This window comes from Ranitomeya imitator, chromosome 1 (genome assembly GCF_032444005.1).
Source record: "Ranitomeya imitator isolate aRanImi1 chromosome 1, aRanImi1.pri, whole genome shotgun sequence".
NCBI classification, from domain to species: Eukaryota; Metazoa; Chordata; class Amphibia; order Anura; family Dendrobatidae; genus Ranitomeya; species Ranitomeya imitator.
Window position 1 is genome coordinate 940,134,102 of NC_091282.1, and position 20,549 is coordinate 940,154,650.

Here is a 20,549-nt window from a genome sequence, read left to right on the forward strand (position 1 = left end):
GACATACAGGCCATGGTAGCACATTGAAGCCTTACAGGCTAGTCCCAGTAGCTCAAGCAATATGTGGCCTGGCATTGTCATGTTGAAAACGGCTCCTGGAAAATGTTGGAGCAATGGCCCATAACACTAGTGTCACGTCCCAATCTACTGTATGTAACAAAGATCTGTTAGTGAATCTGGTTTGATTATTACTGCACATTATTCCCCACACCATAATCCTGGGAGTAGGACTGGTGGTAAGATATCCTTCATGAAGGCCTCTTTATAGTTTTGCCCGCATAGTATTGTTATATTCAAAGAATGGCCAGATGTTCAAATGACCTCACGCAATCACTCTCAAAGGTCATCATGGTGCAGAGCAAGACAGTAATGGAGGCTGAAATAGATGCCTATTCTCTTCAGCGATGAGCACTGTTTTGTGTTGTATGCAATATCCAGAGATTGGTCTGTAGAACACTTTGTCAACACTATGAAGGGGCCATAACAAGGGAACCTGACCGTGTCAGAGGATCTGTTTTATAAAAACGCTATTTCCATGCTGCATATTGTTCAGGCTACTGTGAGCAGCCTGCATGGCCTAAATGTGTGGCCAAGGCCAGCAGATCTTTTGGATTTGTCTCCAATCAAGCACATCTAGACATAATTGATCGGCAATTGCAAAGGGAGCTGCCAGCAGATCTTGATGATGTACAAGCCAATTGCATTCTGTGTGGCAGAACATTTTTCATATAGATATTAATCACCTCATTGATAAGGTGACTAAGCGTGTGTTTTTCTATGTATCTTGCTTATACTTGATGCTGAATAAATCGAGATCATGAAAATTCCAAAGAAAACATGAGGAGCGGCGCTCACCACCGGCAATTTCAGTAAAATGCACTTTATTTTGTCATGGGTTTGCAGACTAAGCCATCAGTGAAATGAGGCCTATTTCACCAATGTCTCTATCTGCAACCCTGTAACTGAAATAAAGTGCAGTTAACTGAAATTAATGGTGGTGAGCGCCGCTCCTCTTGTTTTCTTCTGAATTTCCATGATTATTTACAAGTATTAAGTTGAGCACCACAAGACATGGCTATTATCTTGATATATTTTGTTTGATCCCATTTTTCCTTGGATCTTGTAACTGGATGTGGTCCTTGTGAATAAATCGAGATGTTTTGAAAATACTATCTCCATTTCTTAATCAGTTACGTACCATTAACATGTTTAGCCATCCTGTAAGTTCCATATTTCCATGACATTTTCTTCGTGTTGAAATTTCATTGTTGACAAATATATGATGATCAGGCACAAAATCACATGTTTTTAAATAAATACTGTGAATATGAATTTCAGTATCACATTTTTCCAATTAAAGACAAAGTACTGTTAACCCCTTCCCGACCTTTGACGCCACGTAGGCGTCATGAAAGTCGGTGCCAATCCGACCCATGACGCCTATGTGGCGTCATGAAAAGATCGCGTCCCTGCAGATCGGGTGAAAGGGTTAACTCCAATTTCACCCGATCTGCAGGGACAGGGGGAGTGGTAGTACAGCCCAGGGGGGGTGACTTTACCCCCCCGTGGCTACGATCGCTCTGATTGGCTGTTGAAAGTGAAACTGCCAATCAGAGCGATTTTTAATATTTCACCTAAAAAACTGGTGAAATATTACAATCCAGCCATGGCCGATGCAGCAATATCATCGGCCATGGCTGGAAGCACTGGTGTACCCCCCCACCGCCACCGATCGCCCCCCCAGCCCTCCGATCTATGTTCCGCTCCCCTCCATCCTGTGCTCCGCTCCCCTGTCCTCCTGCCCGCTCCCCCGTGCTCCGATGCCACCCCCCATGCTCCGACGCCCCCCCGTGCCCTGATCTCCCCCCCCTTATACTTACCGGGCCTCCCGGTGTCCGTCCGTCTTCTCCCTGGGCACCGCCATCTTCAAAAATGGCGGGCGCATGCGCAGTGCGCCCGCCGAATCTGCCGGCCAGCAGATTCGTTCCATGCACATTTTGATCACTGTGATACAACCTATCACAGTGATCAAAATAAAAAAAAGTCAAAGATCCCCCGTTTATCACCCCCATAGGTAGGGACAATAATAAAATAAAGAAATTTTTTTTCCCACTGCAGTTAGATCTAGGGTTAGGGTTAGGGTTAGGGTTAGGAATGTGCACACGTATTCTGGTCCTCTGCGGATTTTTCCGCAGCGGTTTTTATATATCCGCAGTGCAAAATCGCTGCGGATTTATCGCGGATTTACCGCGGTTTTTCTGCAGATTTCACTGCGGTTTTCTATTGGAGCAGTTGTAAAACCGCTGCGGAATCCGCAGAAAGAAGTGAAATGTGTGGAATGTAAACCGCTGCGTTTCCGCGCAGTTTTTTCTGCAGCATGTGCGCAGTGTTTTATTGTAAACTCATGGGAAACTGCTGCGGACCTGCAGCAGCGGAAACGCTGTGGATCCGCAGCGTTTTCCGCATCGTGTGCACATACCCTTAGAATTAGGCTATGTGCACATGGTGCGGATTTGGCTGCGGATCTGCAGCGGATTGGCCGCTGCGGATTCGTACCAGTTTTCCATCAGCTTTACAGTTCCATGTAAACCTATGGAAAACCAAATCCGCTGTGCCCATGGTGCAGAAAATACAGCGCGAGGAACGCTGTGTTGTATTTTCCGCAGCATGTCAATTCTTTGTGCGGATTCCGCAGCGTTTTACACCTGTTCCTCAATAGGAATCCGCAGGTGAAATCTGCACAAAAAACACTGGAAATCCATGGTAAATCCACAGGTAAAACGCAGTGCCTTTTACCCGCGGATTTTTCAAAAATGGTGCGGAAAAATCTCACACGAATCCGCAACGTGGGCACATAGCCTTAGGGTTAGGGTTGGAATTAGGGCTAGGGTTGGAAATAGGGTTAAGATTAGGCTTGTGGTTAGGGTTATGGTTAGGGGTGTGTTGGGGTTAGGGTTGTGGTTAGGGGTGTGTTGGGGTTAGGGTTTGGATTAGGGTTAGGATTATGGTTAGGGTTGGGATTAGGGTTAGGGGTGTGTTGGGGTTAGGGCTGTGGTTAGGGGTGTGTTGGCGTTAGGGTTGTGATTAGGGTTATGGCTAGAGTTGAGATTAGGGTTAGGGGTGTGTTGGGGTTAGCGTTGGAGTTAGAATTGAGGAGTTTCCACTGTTTAGGCACATCAGGGGTCTCCAAACGCAACATGGCGCCACCATTGATTCCAGCCAATCTTGCGTTCAAAAAGTCAAATGGTGCTCCCTCCCTTCCGAGCCCCGACGTGCGCCAAAACAGTGGTTTACCCCCACATATGGGGTACCAGCATACTCGGGACAAACTGGGCAACAACTATTGGGGTACAATTTCTCCTGCTACCCTTGTGAAAATAAAAAATTGCTTGCTAAAACATAATTTTTGAGGAAAGAAAAATGATTTTTTTTATTTTCACGGCTCTGCGTTGTAAACTTATGTGAAGCACTTGGGAGTTCAAAGTGCTCACCACATATCTAGAGAAGTTCTTTGGGGGGTCTAGTTTCCAAAATGGGGTCACTTGTGGGGGGTTTCTACTGTTTAGGCACATCAGGGGCTCTGCAAATGCAACATGATGCTCGCAGACCATTCCATCAAAGTCTGCATTTCAAAGCGTCACTACTTCCCTTCCGAGCCCCGACGTGTGCCCAAACAGTGGTTTACCCCCACATATGGGGTACCAGCATACTCAGTGCAAACTGGGCAACAACTATTGGGGTCCAATTTCTCCTGTTACCCTTGTGAAAATAAAAAATTGCTTGCTAAAACATAATTTTGAGGAAAGAAAAATATTTTTTTTATTTTCACGGCTCTGCGTTGTAAACTTCTGTGAAGCACTTGGGGGTTCAAAGTGCTCACCACATATCTAGATAAGTTCCTTGGGGGGTCTAGTTTCCAAAATGGGGTCACTTGTGGGGGGTTTCTACTGTTTAGGCACATCAGGGGCTCTGCAAATGCAACATGACGCCCGCAGACCATTCCATCAAAGTCTGCATTTCAAAGCGTCACTACTTCCCTTCCGAGCCCCGACGTGTACCCAAACAGTGGTTTACCCCCACATATGGTGTACCAGCATACTCAGTGCAAACTGGGCAACAACTATTGGGGTCCAATTTCTCCTGTTACCCTTGTGAAAATAAAAAATCGCACTTGGGGGTTTAAAGTGGTCACCGCACATCTAGGTTAGTTCCATGGGAGGTCTAGTTTCCAAAATGGGGTCACATGTGGGGGAGCTCAAATGTTTAGGCACACAGGGGCTCTCCAAACCCGACATGGTGTCAGCTAATGATTGGAGCTAATTTTTCATTCAAAAAGTCAAATGGCGCTCCTTCCCTTCCGAGCCCTGCCGTGTGCCCAAACAGGGGTTTACCCCCACATGTGAGCTATCAGTGTACTCAGGAGAAATTGCCCAATAAATTTTAGGATCCATCTTATCTTGTTGCCCAGGTGGAAATGAACAAATTGAGGCTAAAAGAATTTTTTTGTGAAAAAAAAGTACTTTTTCATTTTTACAGATCAATTTGTGAAGCACCTGGGAGTTCAAAGTGCTCACTATGCATCTAGATAAGTTCCTTGGGGGGTCTAGTTTCCAAAATGGGGTCACATGTGGGGGAGCTCCAATGTTTAGGCATACAGGGGCTCTCCAAACGTGACATGGTGTCCGCTAACGATTGGAGCTAATTTTTCATTCAAAAGTCAAATGGCGCTCCTTCCCTTCCGAGCCTTGCCGTGTGCACAAACAGTGGTTTACCCCCACATATGACATATCGGTGTACTCAGGAGAAATTGCCCAACACATTTTACGATCCATTTTATCCTGTTGCCCATGTGGAAATGAACAAATTGAGGCTAAAAGAAATTTTTTGTGAAAAAAAAGTACTTTTTCATTTTTACGGATCAATTTGTGAAGCACCTGGACATTCAAAGTGCTCACTGTGTATCTAGATAAGTTCCTTGGGGGGGTCTAGTTTCCAAAATGGGGTCACTTGTGGGGGAGCTCCAATGTTTAGGCACACAGGGGCTCTCCAAACGTGACATGGTGTCCGCTAAAGATTGGAGCCAATTTTTCATTGAAAAAGTCAAATGGCGTGCCTTCCCTTCCGACCCCTGTCGTGCACCCAAACAGTAGTTCCCCCCCCACATGTGGTGTATCAGCGTACTCAGGACAAATTGAACAATAACTTTTGGTGTCCAGTTTCTCTTTTTACTCTTGGGAAAATAAAAAAATTGTTGCTAAAAATCATTTTTGTGACTAAAAAGTTAAATGTTCATTTTTTCCTTCCATGTTGCTTCTGTTGCTGTGAAGCACATGAAGGGTTAATAAACTTCTTGAATGTGGTTTTGAGCACCTTGAGGGGTGCAGTTTTTAGAATGGTGTCACTTTTGGGTATTTTCAACCATATAGACCTATCAAACTGACTTCAAATGTGAGGTGGTCCCTAAAAAAAATGGTTTTGTAAATTTTGCAGTAAAAATGAGAAATCGCTGGTCAACTTTTAACCCTTACAACTTCCTAGCAAAAAAAAATGTTGTTTCCAAAATTGCGCTGATGTAAGGTAGACATGTGGGTAATGTTATTTATTAACTGTTTTGTGTCAAATAACTCTCGTTTAACAGAATAAAAATTCAAAATTTAAAAATTGCGAAATTTTAAAAATTTTAGCCAAATTTCCATTTTTTTCAAAAATAAACACAAAAATTATCGACCTAAATTTACCACTAACATGAAGCCCAATGTAAAGACAAAACACACGGCACTCAAGGATCCTGTGTGGTGCCCAAGTCAGGTTTCCAGCCCGTAAATCCAATAGTAATAAATCACTTGGCACTCAAATGGTTTCTTTCAGATGAAAAAGTGAACATCCCATTCATTTGTGCATCCAGTTCAAAGATTATTTTAACGTTTTCGGTCAAATCACAAGACCTTCATCAGAAATATCTTTAACAAAACTGGAAGCATAGGACAATGGGGTATATGAGCCTAGGCAACCCGGGATGGAAAGCGCACCTGGAACGTCTCACAGATCCTGAAGGGAGAAGGAGGGCGTGTATCCGTCTCTGCATATGGCGCTCATAGACGTCCGGTCCGTCGCGCTGTGTGGAGTAGTCCCGGGGGCTGATGACAGAAGTATTCTAGGAGTGATATCTTTATTGGCTAACCAGAAAATAATATGTTTGCAAGCTTTCAGAGCACAGAGGCTCCTTCTTCAGGGAAGATTACAAATAGATTAATAAGAAACAAGCACATTTAAAGAATAGTAAGTGTAAGGGTACCGTCACACTATACCATTTCGATCGCTACGACGGTAAGATTCATGACGTTCCAGCAATATCGTTACGATATCGCTGTGTCTGACACGCAGCAGCGATCAGGGATCCTGCTGAGAATCGTACGTCGTAGCAGATCGTTTAGAACTTTCTTTCATCGCTGGATCTCCCGCTGTCATCGCTAGATCGGTGTGTGTGACACCGATCTAGCGATCTAGCGATGCGATCCAGCGATGCGTTCGCTTGTAACCAGGGTAGACATCGGGTTACTAAGCGCAGGGCCGCGCTTAGTAACCCGATGTTTACCCTGGTTACAAGCGTAAAACTAAAAAAAAACAAACAGCACATACTTACATTCTGGTGTCCGTCAGGTCCCTTGCCGTCTGCTTCCCGCACTGTGACTGCCGGCCGTAAAGTGAAAGCAGAGCACAGCGGCTGTGCTTTCACTTTCACTTTACGGCCGGCAGTCAGTGAGTGCGGGAAGCAGACGGCAAGGGACCTGACGGACACCAAAATGTAAGTATGTGCTGTTTGTTTTTTTTTAGTTTTACGCTTGTAACCAGGGTAAACATCGGGTTACTAAGCGCGGTCCTGCGCTTAGTTACCCGATGTTTACCCTGGTTACCCAGGGACCTCGGCATCGTTGGTCGCTGGAGAGCTGTCTGTGTGACAGCTCCCCAGCGACCACACTACGATTTACCTACGATCACGGCCAGGTCATATCGCTGGTCGTGATCGTAGGTAAATCGTATAGTGTGACGGTACCCTTAGAGAATACCTAATTTGATTACCTTGGCTTATCTATGGAGTCATCACACTTCCCACCCCCTAACCAATGTCCTCCTGTACTATTCTTTAAATGTGCTTCTTTCTTATTTATCTATTTGTAATCTTGCCTGAAGAAGGAGCCACTGTGCTCTGAAAGCTTGCAAACATACTATTTTCTGGTTAGCCAATAAAGGTATCACTCCTAGAATACTTCTGTCATCACTGGGCAGAAAAATATTCACATGCCATCTGTTAAAACAGAATGCAAAAATGTCTGAAACCGACTCAAAACATAACTGGTGTAGTTGATGAAAAAGACTTCTGCCTGCTTCCCGACTTCAGAAGCCTGAAGACTAGTCTGAAACGTATTTGCATCTTGAAAAAGAAATGTAAAATTATGTTTCTTTGTTAGCTAAGCAGGATATTTATATATGAATGTACACATTCAGGTTCCCCTTAGACATATCCGATATATATATATATATATATATATATATATATATACATACCGTATATACTCGAGTATAAGCCGACCCGAGTATAAGCCGACCCCCCTAATTTTGCCACAAAAAACTGGGAAAACTTATTGACTCGAGTATAAGCCTAGGGTAGAAAATGCAGCATTTACCGGTGAATTTCAAAAATAAAAATAGATGCTCCATACCGTTCATTATTGCCCCATAGATGCTCCATATACAACTGTGCTATATAGAATGCTCTGCACCTTTGATTATGGCCCCATAGATGCTCCTTATAATGCTGTGCCCCATATATGCTCTGCACCTTTATGGCCCCATAGGTGCTCCTTATAATGCTGTGCCCCTTATATGCTCTGCACCTTTATGGCCCCATAGGTGCTCCTTATAATGCTGTGCCCCGTATATGCTCTGCACCTTTATGGCCCCATAGGTGCTCCTTATAATGCTGTGCCCCTTATATGCTCTGCACCTTTATGGCCCCATAGGTGCTCCTTATAATGCTGTGCCCCATATATGCTCTGCACCTTTATGGCCCCATAGGTGCTCCTTATAATGCTGTGCCCCTTATATGCTCTGCACCTTTATGGCCCCATAGGTGCTCCTTATAATGCTGTGCCCCATATATGCTCCGCACCTTTATGGCCCCATAGGTGCTCCTTATAATGCTGTGCCCCTTATATGCTCTGCACCTTTATGGCCCCATAGGTGCTCCTTAGAATGCTGCTGGTGCTGCCATAAAAAAAAAAAAAATCACATACTCACCTCTCTTCTCAGGACGCCGGCGCTTTCAATAATTACCTGCTCCTCTGCGGCTCCATCTCCAGCACTGACGCTCAGCAGAGGGCGCGCACTGACTACGTCACAGCGCCCTCTAACCTGAGCGTCACTGCTAGAGGACGCTGCAGACGGAGCCGGAGCGAGGAGCAGGTAATTATAGCGCTGCGCTCCCCTTACCTGCTGCGGCGCGGTCCCTGCAGTCCCTGGCTTCTCCGGCGCTGCAGCTACTTCCTGTAATTGAGCGGTCACATGGCACCGATCATTTACAGCAATGAATATGCGGCTCCTCCCCTATGGGGGTGGAGCTGCCTATTTATTTCTGTAATGAGCGGTGCCATGTGACCGCTCAGTACAGGAAGAATCTGCAGCGCCGGGGAAGCCAGGGACTGCAGGGACCGCGCTGGGAGCAGGTAAGTATAACTACACAGCCCCCGCTCTCCCTCCCCTGCTGACACCCGGGTATATGACTCGAGTATAAGCCGAGAGGGGGACTTTCAGCCCAAAAAAATGGGCTGAAAATCTCGGCTTATACTCGAGTATATACGGTATATGGATAATTGGAAAAAATGTAAAATATCCTCCTACTCCAGTGCACAAATTATATGTAACAAATCACTTACTGATATGCTTTTTCCAAAGAATACCTACCAGGCTATCTCTGGAACAGTGCTCTCCAACCTCTCCAGTAACTGTAAGCTTAAGGTGTAGTAGTCTGTATGGTTCTGCTTGGCTCCTGCTGTGATTGGGCCCCACAATTATAATATTTTATGCCTATAACACAGAAGTAGTGTGGACCACTGATAGCTCAGTCCAACCCTATTACGGCCTTTCATCTGTTTGTTTTAAATTGATTTAGTATTTTTAGTTTTTGTGACACCTAAATTGTTAGGCTAGGGTCACATTGCGTTAGTGCAACCCGTTTGCGCTAGCGCAATGTTTTTAATGGGGCCGCGTCCTGGGGTCGCGGTAACGTCCCCGCTCTCGCAGATCCTCGATCTGCGAGAGCGGGGAACGGACCGCGGGCGTGACTCGGACGCTGCAAGCAGCGTCCGCGGCGCGCCAGGAATCACCGGCGCGTCGCTAGCGCGTGCCGAACATGGCACACGCTAGTGCTGCGCGTTCCCATTGCCGTGAATGGGCGCGCTAACGGACGCGTTGCACGGCGTTAATTTCGCAGTGCAACGCTGTCCGTTAAGCGCGTTCCCATAACGCAATGGGAACCCAGCCTTAGAATGGCAGCCACACAGAACTACAACCCCTTTCAGCATTGCACAACTATTATCAGCAACATTTTCATGGGGTTATTCCCGTCTCAGGCTTTCATTGCTGAGATGGGAATAGCTGCATGTATTGTAGGTGCCGGCCACTGGAAGAGGTTCTACAAAAACAGCTGAGAGTAGTACAACTACTGTAGAAATTAATGTTAGTTCCGGAAACATTGTAGTAAAGCAAGCTGCGTAATGGTAAAGTTGAATAAACAGCGTAGTTCACTATGCTGCACTTTTTAAAGAGGTTTCCATGTAAGCAAAATTAGTTTTAATTAACATTTTAATTAATAGATCTTATAATAATAATTTCCTCAATTGGATGTGTTTAACCCCTTAGCGACCGCCGATACGCCTTTTAACGGCGGCCGCTAAGGGTACTTAAACCACAGCGCCGTTAATTAACGGCGCTGTGGAAAAAGTCCATAGCGCCCCCCAGAGGCCGATTTTCTCCGGGGTCTCAGCTGCCGAGGGTAGCCGAGACCCCAGAGAACATGATTCGGAGGGGTTTTAACCCTCCCCGCATTTGCGATCGCCGGTAATTAACCGTTTACCGGCGATCGCAAAAAAAAAAAAAAAAAAAGCGATCTCTTTTTAATTTCTCTGTCCTCCGATGTGATCGCACATCGGAGGACAGAGAAAAGGGGTCCCAGGTGGCCCCCCAATACTCACCTAGCTCCCCCGATGCGCCTCGTGTCTCCCGGTGGGCGCCGCCATCTTCAAAATGGCGGGCGCATGCGCAGTGCGCCCGCCGGCCGGCACCGGGAGAATCTTTGGGGTCTCGGCTGCCGGGGGTAGCCGAGACCCCAAAGAGCATGATCGGGGTCGGTATTACCGACCCCTGTTTTGCGATCGCCGGTAATTAACTGTTTACCGGCGACCGCAAAAAAAAAAAAAAAAGTAAAGTGTAATTCTCTGTCCTCTGATGTGATCGCACATCAGAGGACAGAGAAATAGGGGGATTCGGGGACCCTGGCATACTCACCTAGGTCCCTGGATCCTCTTGCTGCTCCTCCTGGCCGCCGGCAGAAGAACATGGCGGACGCATGCCCAGTGCGCCCGCCATCTGTCTCCATCTGCCGGCCGGCAGGAGAACAGCAGTTGGGGCTAAAATTAGGGTTAGGGGTAGGGTTAGGGGTAGGGTTAGGGGTAGGGGTAGGGGTAGGGTTAGGGGTAGGGTTAGGGTTAGGGGTAGGGGTAGGGTTAGGGGTAGGGTTAGGGTTAGGGGTAGGGTTAGGGCTAGTGTTAGGGCTAGGGTTAGGGCCAGGGTTAGGGCTAGGGTTGGGGCTAAATTTAGGGTTAGGGTTGGGGCTAAATTTAGGGTTAGGGTTGGGGCTAAATTTAGGGTTAGGCTTCTTTCACACTTACGTCGGTACGGGGCCGTCGCAATGCGTCGGCCCGACATACCGACGCACGTTGTGAAAATTGTGCACAATGTGGGCAGCAGCTGTAGTTTTTCAACGCATCCGCTGCCCAATCTATGTCCTGGGGAGGAGGGGGCGGAGTTACAGCCACGCATGCGCGGTCAGAAATGGCGGATGCGACGTACAAAAAAACGTTTCATTGAACGTTTTTTTGTGCCGACGCTCCGCCAAAACACAACTGATCCAGTGCACGACGGACGCGACGTGTGGCCATCCGTCACGATCCGTCGGCAATACAAGTCTATGGGCAAAAAACGCATACTGCGGGCACATTTGCAGGATCCGTTTCTTGTCCAAAACGACGGATTGCGACGGAATGCCAAACGACGCAAGTGTGAAAGTAGCCTTAGGGCTAGGGTTAGGGTTGGGGCTAAAGTTAGGGCTAGGGTTGGGGCTAAAGTTAGGGTTAGAGCTGGGATTAGGGTTAGGGTTTGGATTAGGGTTGGTATTAGGGTTAGGGTTGGCATTAGGGTTACGCTTGGGATTAGGGTTAGGTTTGGGATTAGGGTTAGGGTTGTGATTGGGGGTGTATTGGGATTAGGGTTAGGTTTGAGGTTAGGGTTGAGATTAGGATTAGGGGTGTGTTGGATTTAGGGTTTTGATTAGGGTTATGGTTAGGGTTGACATTAGGGTTGTTTTGGGGTAAGGGTTGTGATTATGGTTAGGGTTAGTGATTAGGATTATGGATCAGGTTGGGATTAGGGTTAGGGGTGTGTTGGGGTTAGGGTTGGAGCTAGAGTTGGGGGTTTTCCACTGTTTAGGTACATCAGGGGGTCTCCAAACACGACAGCCAATTTTGCGCTCAAAAAGTCAAATGGTGCTCCCTCCCTTCTGAGCTCTGCCGTGCGCCCAAACAGTGGGTTACCCCCACATATGGGGCATCAGCGTACTCGGGATAAATTGGACAACAACTTCTGGGGTCCAATTTCTCTTGTTACCCTTGTGAAAATAAAAACTTGGGGGCTACAATATCTTTTTTGTGAAAAAAAAAATATTTTTTATTTTCACGACTCTGCATTCTAAACTTCTGTGAAGCACTTGGGCATTCAAAGTTCTCACCACACATCTAGATAAGTTCCTTGGGGGGTCTAGTTTCCAAAATGGGGTCACTTGTGGAGGGTTTCTACTGGTTAGGTACATCAGGGGCTCTGCAAACGCAACATAATACCCGCAGACCATTCTATCAAAGTCTGCATTCCAAAACGACGCTCCTTCCTTCCGAGCTCTGCCGTGCGCCCAAACAGTGGTTTACCCCCACATATGGGGTACCAGCATACTCAGGACAAATTGGACAACAACTTTTGGGGTCCAATTTCTCTTGTTACCCTAGTGAAAATAAAAACTTGGGGGCTAAAAAATCTTTTTTTGGAAAAAAAAAATATTTTTTATTTTCACGGCTCTGCATTATAAACTTCTGTGAAGCACTTGGGCATTCAAGGTTCTCACCACACATCTAGATAAGTTCCATGGGGGGTCTAGTTTCCAAAATGGGGTCACTTGTGGGGGATTTCTACTGTTTAGGCACATCAGGGGCTCTCCAAACGCGACATGGCGTCCGATCTCAATTCCAGCCAATTCTACATTGAAAAAGTAAAACGGCACTCTTTCTCTTCCAAGCTCTGCGCTGCGCCCAAACAGTGGTTTATCCCCACATATTGGGTATCGATGTACTCAGGAGAAATTGCACAACAACTTTAGTGGTCTAATTTCTCCTGTTACCCTTGTGAAAATAAAAATTTGTGGGCAAAAAGATCATTTTTGTAGAAAAAATGCAATTTTTTTTTTCACGGCTCTACGTTATAAACTTCTGTGAAGCACATGGGGGTTCAAAGTGCTCGCCACACATCTAGATAAGTTCCTTAAGGGGTCTAGTTTCCAAAATGGTGTCACTTGTGGGGGGTTTCCACTGTTTAGGCACATCAGGGGCTCTCCAAACGCGACATGGCGTCCAATCTCAATTCCAGCCAATTCAACATTGAAAAAGTAAAACGGCGCTCCTTCACTTCCAAGCTCTGCGGTGCGCCCAAACAGTGGTTTACCCTCACATATGGGGTATCGACGTATTCAGGAGAAATCGCACAACAACTTTTGTGGTCTAATTTCTCCTGTTACCCTTGTGAAAATAAGAATTTGTGGGTGAAAAGATCATTTTTGTGTAAACAAAAGCGATTTTTTATTTTCACGGCTCTACGTTATAAACTTCTGTGAAGCACTTGGGGGTTCAAAGTGCTCACCACACATCTAGATAAGTTCCTTAAGGGGTCCAGTTTCCAAAATGATGTCACTTGTGGGGAGTTTCCACTGTTTAGGCACATCAGGGGCTCTCTAAACGTGACATGGCGTCCGATCTCAATTCCAGCCAATTCTGCATTGAAAAAGTCAAACGGCGCTCCTTCACTTCTAAGTTCTGCGGTGCGCCCAAAAAGTGGTTTACCCCCACATATGGGGTATTGGCGTATTCAGGAGAAATTGCATAACAAAATTTATGGTTACATTTCTGTTTTTACACTTGTGAAAATAAAAAAAATGGTTCTGAATTAAGATGTTTGCAAAAAAAAGTTATATGTTCATTTTTTCCTTCCACATTGTTTCAGTTCCTGTGAAGCACATAAAGGGTTAATAAACTTCTTGAATGTGGTTTTGAGAACCTTGAGGGGTATAGTTTTTAGAATGGTGTCACACTTCATTATTTTCTATCATATAGACCCCTCAAAATGACTTCAAATGTGATGTGGTCCCTAAAAAAAAATGGTGTTGTAAAAATGAGAAATTGCTGGTCAACTTTTAACCCTTATAACTCCCTAACAAAAAAAAAATTTTGTTTCCAAAATTGTGCTGATGTAAAGTAGACATGTGGGAAATGTTATTTATTAACTATTTTTCGTGACATATCTCTCTGATTTAAGGGCATAAAAATACAAAGTTTGAAAATTGCAAAATTTTAAAAATTTTCGCCATATTTCCGTTTTTTTCATAAATAATCGCAAGTAATATTGAAATTGGCTCTGTCACTAAGGGGTTAAAAAAAAGTCCCTCTGCAGAAATAACTGCAGAAACTGCCCTAACTAAAGTGACCAACGATCTACTAACTGCTAAGAGCAAGCGACACTACTCTGTCCTCCTTCTCCTGGACCTGTCTTCTGCCTTCGACACTGTGGACCACGCCCTCCTGTTACAAATTCTCTCATCTCTTGGCATCACAGACTCGGCCCTATCCTGGATCTCATCATATCTAACAGACCGGACATTCAGTGTCTCCCTCTCGCACACCACCTCCTCATCTCGCCCCCTGTCTGTTGGTGTTCCCCAAGGCTCAGTTCTAGGACCCCTACTCTTTTCCATCTACAGCTTCAGCCTGGGACAGCTCATAGAATCCCACGGTTTACAATATCATCTCTATGCTGATGACACGCAGATCTACCTATCTGGACCTGACCTCACTTCCATACTGACCAAAATCCCTCAATGTCTGTCTGCTATTTCATCTTTCTTTTCTGCTCGCTTTCTAAAATTGAACATGGACAAAACAGAATTCATTTTCTTTCCCCCACCTCACTCAACCCCTCCACCTAACCTATCCATCAATGTCAATGGCTGCTCACTTTCCCTGCTCCCGCGCGCTCGGTGCCTCGGGGTGATCCTTGACTCTGCCCTCTCTTTCAAGCCACATATCCAAACCCTTGCCTCCTCCTGCCAATTCCAACTCAAAAACATTTCCCAGATCCGAGCATTCCTTGGCCATGAAACCGCAAAACCACTAGTACTTATTATCTCCCGCCTCGACTACTGCAACCTCCTACTCTCTGGCCTCCCCTCTAGCACTCTGGCACCACTCCAATCCATCCTAAACTCTGCTGCCCGACTATTCCACCTGTCTCCCTGTTATTCCGCAGCCTCTCCTCTCAGCCAGGCCCTTCATTGGCTTCCTATTGCCCAGAGGCTACAGTTCAAAACACTAACAATGACATACAAAGTCATTCACAACCTGTCTCCTCCATACATCTGTGACATGATCTCCCGGTACCTACCTACACACAATCGTCTCATGATCTCCTTCTCTACTCCTTTCTCATCTCATTCTCCCATAACCGCATCCAAGACTTCTCCCGTGCTTCCCTTATACTCTGGAACTCTCTACCCCAATACATCAGGCTCTCGCCTACCACGGAAACCTTCAAAAGGAACCTGAAGACCCACCTCTTCTGACAAACCTACAACCTGCAGTGACCCTCAGTCTACTGAACCGCCCCATGACCAGCTCTACCCTCACCTAGTGTATCCTCACCCATCCCCTGTAGACTGTGAGCCCTCACTGGCAGGGTCCTCTCTCCTCCTGTACTTGTGTGTGCCTTGTTTTACTCATGTGTATTGTACTTGTCTATATTTGCCCCATTCACATGTAAAGCGCCATGGAATATGGCACTATAAAAATGTATAATAATAATAAATGTGCTCCTGCTGTGTTCTATGTAATGGCTGTGTCTGACCGTGCAGAAAAATGGCCTGATCATACTACAGCTCCTGAACAAGGAAGGACGCAAGAGAGTATACAAACATTACAGCACGGGATCACAGCTGCTGCATTTTGTGAGGTTAAACATTGCTTAAGCCCTTAACGTCCAATGACAGACACTGTCCGTCATGGCTGGGTGTCAGTTGTCCGTCATGCATTTTAACTATCACTGCGTGTAGTACAGCTGTCTGGGAAGAGGTGCGGGGACCAACGGCATGGGTCAATCTGACTGACCGATCACTGCATGATCATGCAGGAGATGCTGAAATGTCAGCACTTCCTGCCCGATCAGTGCAGCAGCTCAGCTCTGCCAGTGGCTGAACGTTTGCACTTACAGCCAGGATCGGTGTCAGCACCGCCCTTAGCTGTTAACCCCATAAATGCTGTGATAGAGCATGATCGCAACATGTAGGAGGGAGGCAGAGGGACGGGAGCTCCCTCTGCCTTCAGATCAGCGTCTCTGCAACGTCAACGCAATGCCCGATCGTTGCAATGGTGACCCTTGGTCGTCATGATGATCCCCGGGCCATCAAGCTACAGAAAGCTTCTGAGACCATGCTCACAGCATAGTGTCAGAAGCTTTCAGTAAAGGTATAATTCACTGTAATGCTAATGCATTACAATGTATTAGACCTGCAATCAAAGTAAAACAAAAAGGGGCTAGGCAAAAAAAGGAAAAAAAACATAATAATAATAGTAAAATCCACTAATAAATACATATTTTTATGTAAAAAAAATAAACAAATAAAAGTGCAGATGTTTGGTATTGGTGCATCCGTAAAAATCCGAACTGTAAAAATTTCACATGAGTTAACCCCTTCAGTGAGCGCCGTGAAAAAAAAAAAAAAAGTAGCAAGCTATGCTTTATCATCATACTGCTTGGAAAAAGTGGAATAAAACTCGATTAAAAAGACGAAAATAAATGAAAATAGAATCACTGAATACAACATCTTGTCCCACAAAAAACAAGCCACAATATAGCTCCATCAATGGAAAAGTAAAAAAGTTATAGCTTTCAGAATAAAGCAATGCAATAATAATTATTTTTTCTATAAAAGTTTTTATTGTGTAAAAGCCCCAAAACATAAAAAAGTCATGTGCCTGAAAATGGTTCCAATAAAAAAGTCAGCTTGTCCCGCAAGAAACAAGCCCTCACAAGACTCTGTGGGCCGAAATATGGAAAAATTATAGCTCCCAAAATATGGTGATGCAAAAACTTCTTGCAGAAAAAGCATTTTTTAGTGTGTGACAGAAGCCAAATATAAAAAAGATCTAAATCTGGTATCCCTGCCTATAATCGCACTGACCCAAAGAGTAAAGTCACATAATCCCTTATACCACACGAGGAACGGCGTAAATAATAAAACCAATTCTTCACCTGCTGTGGATTTGTTCATTCTGCCTCACCTCTGGAAGGAAGGACAATGCTAAACAGAGGCCAGACAAAGTCCAGAGTAACTTTGCTGCCTCATTATAGTGAATGGATCCATCAGGGGTTTCATCTGTCATGCAGCTTGGAGATTTAGATGGAAACCCCAAAGTATGTGCACAGCGTAGGGTGCTGGATAAATGTTATCCTAAATGTTATGTAAAATGTTCCCAATAAAAGCTTCAACTCAATCCCCAAAAAAGCAAGTCTCCACTCAGGTCCATCATCTGTTATCAAAAATATAGGAGGCTTCCACGTTACTAGTAGCACAAGGATCTGGAAATGCAAAATGGCTCATTGCACCCGAAAAGAAATTCAGTGAATTCTGAGCTCCCAAATCCAAATGCCCCCCTTCCTTCTGAGCCCCAGTGTGCATAAGCCACCTTTAGCGTTCACATTTGGTAGAGGTATAATTTCCAAAATGGGGTCACATGGAGGTGGGGGGATTCTTCTCTATAGCACTTAGGGGGCTCTGTATATGGAGTAAGCAAAACTAATCTAGGAAAATCTGCACTCCAGGAGGCAAATAGCACTCCACCATACTGAGACTCTTTGTATGGCTAAGCAGTACTGTACAGCCACATAGAGTGGGGAAAAAAGTATTTATTTAGTCAGCCACCAATTGTGCAAGTTCTCCCACTTAAGAAGATGAGAGAGGCCTGCAATTGACATCATAGGTAGACCACAACTATGAGAGTCAAAATGAGAAAACAAATCCAGAAAATCACCTTATCTGATTTGGCAAGATTTATTTTGAAAATTATGGTGGAAAATAAGTATTTAGTCATTAACTAAAGTTCATCTCAATATTTTGTTATAATAATAATAATAATCTTTATTTTATCCTTTGTCGGCAATCACAGAAGTCAAATGTTTTCTGTAAGTCTTCACAAGGTTGCCAAACACTGTTGTTGGTATGTTGGCCCTTTCCTCCATGCAGAACTCCTCTAGAGCAGTGATTTTTTGGCCTGTTGCTGGGCAACACGGACTTTCAACTCCCTCCAAAGGTTTTCTATGTGGTTGAGGTCTGGAGACTGGCTAGGCCTCTCCAGGACCTTCATATGCTTCTTATGAAGTCACTCCTTTGTTGCCCTGGCAGTGTGCTTGGGATCATTATCATGCTGAAAGACCCATCAACGTTCCATCTTCAATGCCCTTGCTGATGGAAGGAGGTTTGCACTCAAAGTCTCACTATACATGGCCCCATTCATTCTTTCATGTACACGGATCTGTCGTCCTGGTCCCTTTGCATAGAAATAGCCCCAAACCATGTTGTTGCCACCCTCATGCTTCACAGTAGGTATGGTGTTCTTTCGATGTAACTCTGCATTCTGTCTGCTTAAACACGACAAGTTTTGTTTCTACCAAACAGTTCTACTTTGGTTTTATCAGATCATATGACATTCTCCCAATACTCTTCTGGATAATCCAAATGCTCTCTAGTAAACTTCAGATGGGCCCGGACATGTACTGGCTTACGCAGGGGGACACGTTTTGCACTGCATGATCTGAGTGCCTTGCGGCATAGTGTGCTACTGAAGGTAGCCTTTGTTACGGTGGTCCCAGCTCTATGCAGGTCACTCACTAGGTCCCCCTGGGTAGTTCTGGGATTTTTGCTCACCGTTCTTGTGGTCATTTTGACCCCACGGGGTGAGATTTTGCATAGAGCCCCAGATCGAGGGAGATTATCAGTGGTCTTGTATGTCTTCCATTTTCTTATTATTGCTCTCTCAGTTGATTTCATCACACCAAGCTGCTTGTCTATTGCAGATTTAGTCTTCCCAGCCTGGTGCAAGGCTACAATTTTGTTTCTGGTTTCCTTCGACAGCTCGTTGGTCTTCTCCATATTGGAGTTTGGAGTTGTGAACAGCTGTCTTTTATACTGATAACATGTTCAAACAGGTGCCATTACTACAGGTAATGAGTGGAGGACAAAGGAACCTCTTAAAGAAGAAGTTACCGGTTTGTGAGAGCCAAAAATCTTGCATGTTTTTAGGTGACCAAATACTTATTTTCCACTATAATTTGCTAAATAAATCTTGCCAAATCAGACAAGGTGATTTTCTGGATTTGTTTTCTTATTTTGACTCTCATAGTTGTGGTCTACCTATGATGTCAATTACGGGCCTCTCTCATCTTTTTAAGTGGGAGGACTTGCACAATTGGTGGATGACTAAATACTTTTTTCCCACTGTATGGTGTATTTCTATATTCAGCAGAAATTGTGGGACAAATTCTGGTGCCAATTTTACCCACTTCTTGTGTGAAAATGTTAAATCTGGAGCTAAAACTAAATTTTTTTGGTAAAAATGAAATTATTTTCTCTTCACTGCCCAATGGAATAAAATTCTGTAATACAATTTCTCGGTATCAATATGATCATTACACTCCTAGATTAATTCAATGAGAGGTGTAGTTTAATATGGGGTCACTTATGGGGTGTTCTACTGTCCTGGCACCTCAGGGGCTCTCCCATTGAGTGATTGCACCCTCAAACCATAATAGTAAAATCTGGAATATAATATAGTGCTCCTTCCCTTTTGAGCTTTGCACTGTGCTTCAAAAGTAGTTTTCACCCACTTATGAGGTATTGGCACACTCAGGAGAAATTGCACAACAAATTCTGGAGTTCATTTTCTCCTGTTACCTTTGAGAAAATAAAAAAATAAATATGAAAAAAAATAAAAATATATTTTGCTAGCTCTGTTATAAACTTCTGTAAAGCACCTGGTGGATCAAGATGCTCACTGCACATCTAGATAAGTTCCTTGAGGGCTCTAGTTTCCAAAATGGTATAACTTGTAGGGTTTCCACTGTTTAGGCACATTAGGGGCCCTCCAAAAGTGGCATGGCACCCGCTCTCGATTCCAACAAATTTTGTGATGAAAAAGTAAAACCTTTCTCCTTCCCTTCCGTGTCCTGCCGTGCGCCCAAACAGTGGTCTTCCTCCACAAATGTGGTATCAGCATACTAAGGAGAAATTGCACAATAATTTTTGGGATCCATTTTCTCCTGCTACTTTTGTTAAAGTAAAACTTTTGGTGCTAAAATATTATTTTGTGGAAAACAAAAAGTGTTTTTTTATTTTCACAGCTCTATGTTATAAACTTATGTGAAGCACCTGTGGTTTCAAAGCGCTCACCAAAAATCTAGTTAAGTCCTTCGAGGGGTCTAGTTTATGACCAGAGATTACTCTCAGTACCGATGGGACAGGTGGTATGCATTGATTCCCACCAACTCTAGTGAATATGCTTGATCTTGTTTCCGCTCCATTCATTACTGGAGAAGGCTGAATAGAGAGCTTGATTTTATGTGGCATCAAAAGTGTATTCCTTCTCAATCTACATAGGTGGCATATTTATAAAGTGACATAAATGGTTTACTTCTCACATTAATTCTATGGAAGCTATAAATGTGGTGTAGCATAGACGCACATGGCTGTTTTCCTATTCACACAGCTATTCTGGTGTCGGCCATTAAAGGATGAGATATGAAGAGCAGAGAAAACATTTTGAAAGTATGAAAAGGGGGATATTGTTGATTGACCTTACTGAAAGAAACCCTATAAAAAAGTACTTTTATTAATTTTCATTAAAATGTGTAAT

General features: G+C 44.5%; 1 protein-coding gene across 2 annotated transcripts in view; it reads left to right on the forward strand.

Moving 5' to 3' along the window:
• The window catches only part of LOC138655749 (alcohol dehydrogenase 1-like), a 169,412-nt gene that overhangs the window by 146,125 nt on the left and 2,738 nt on the right, over positions 1-20,549 (forward strand). The gene's annotated exons all lie outside the window — the stretch shown is intronic.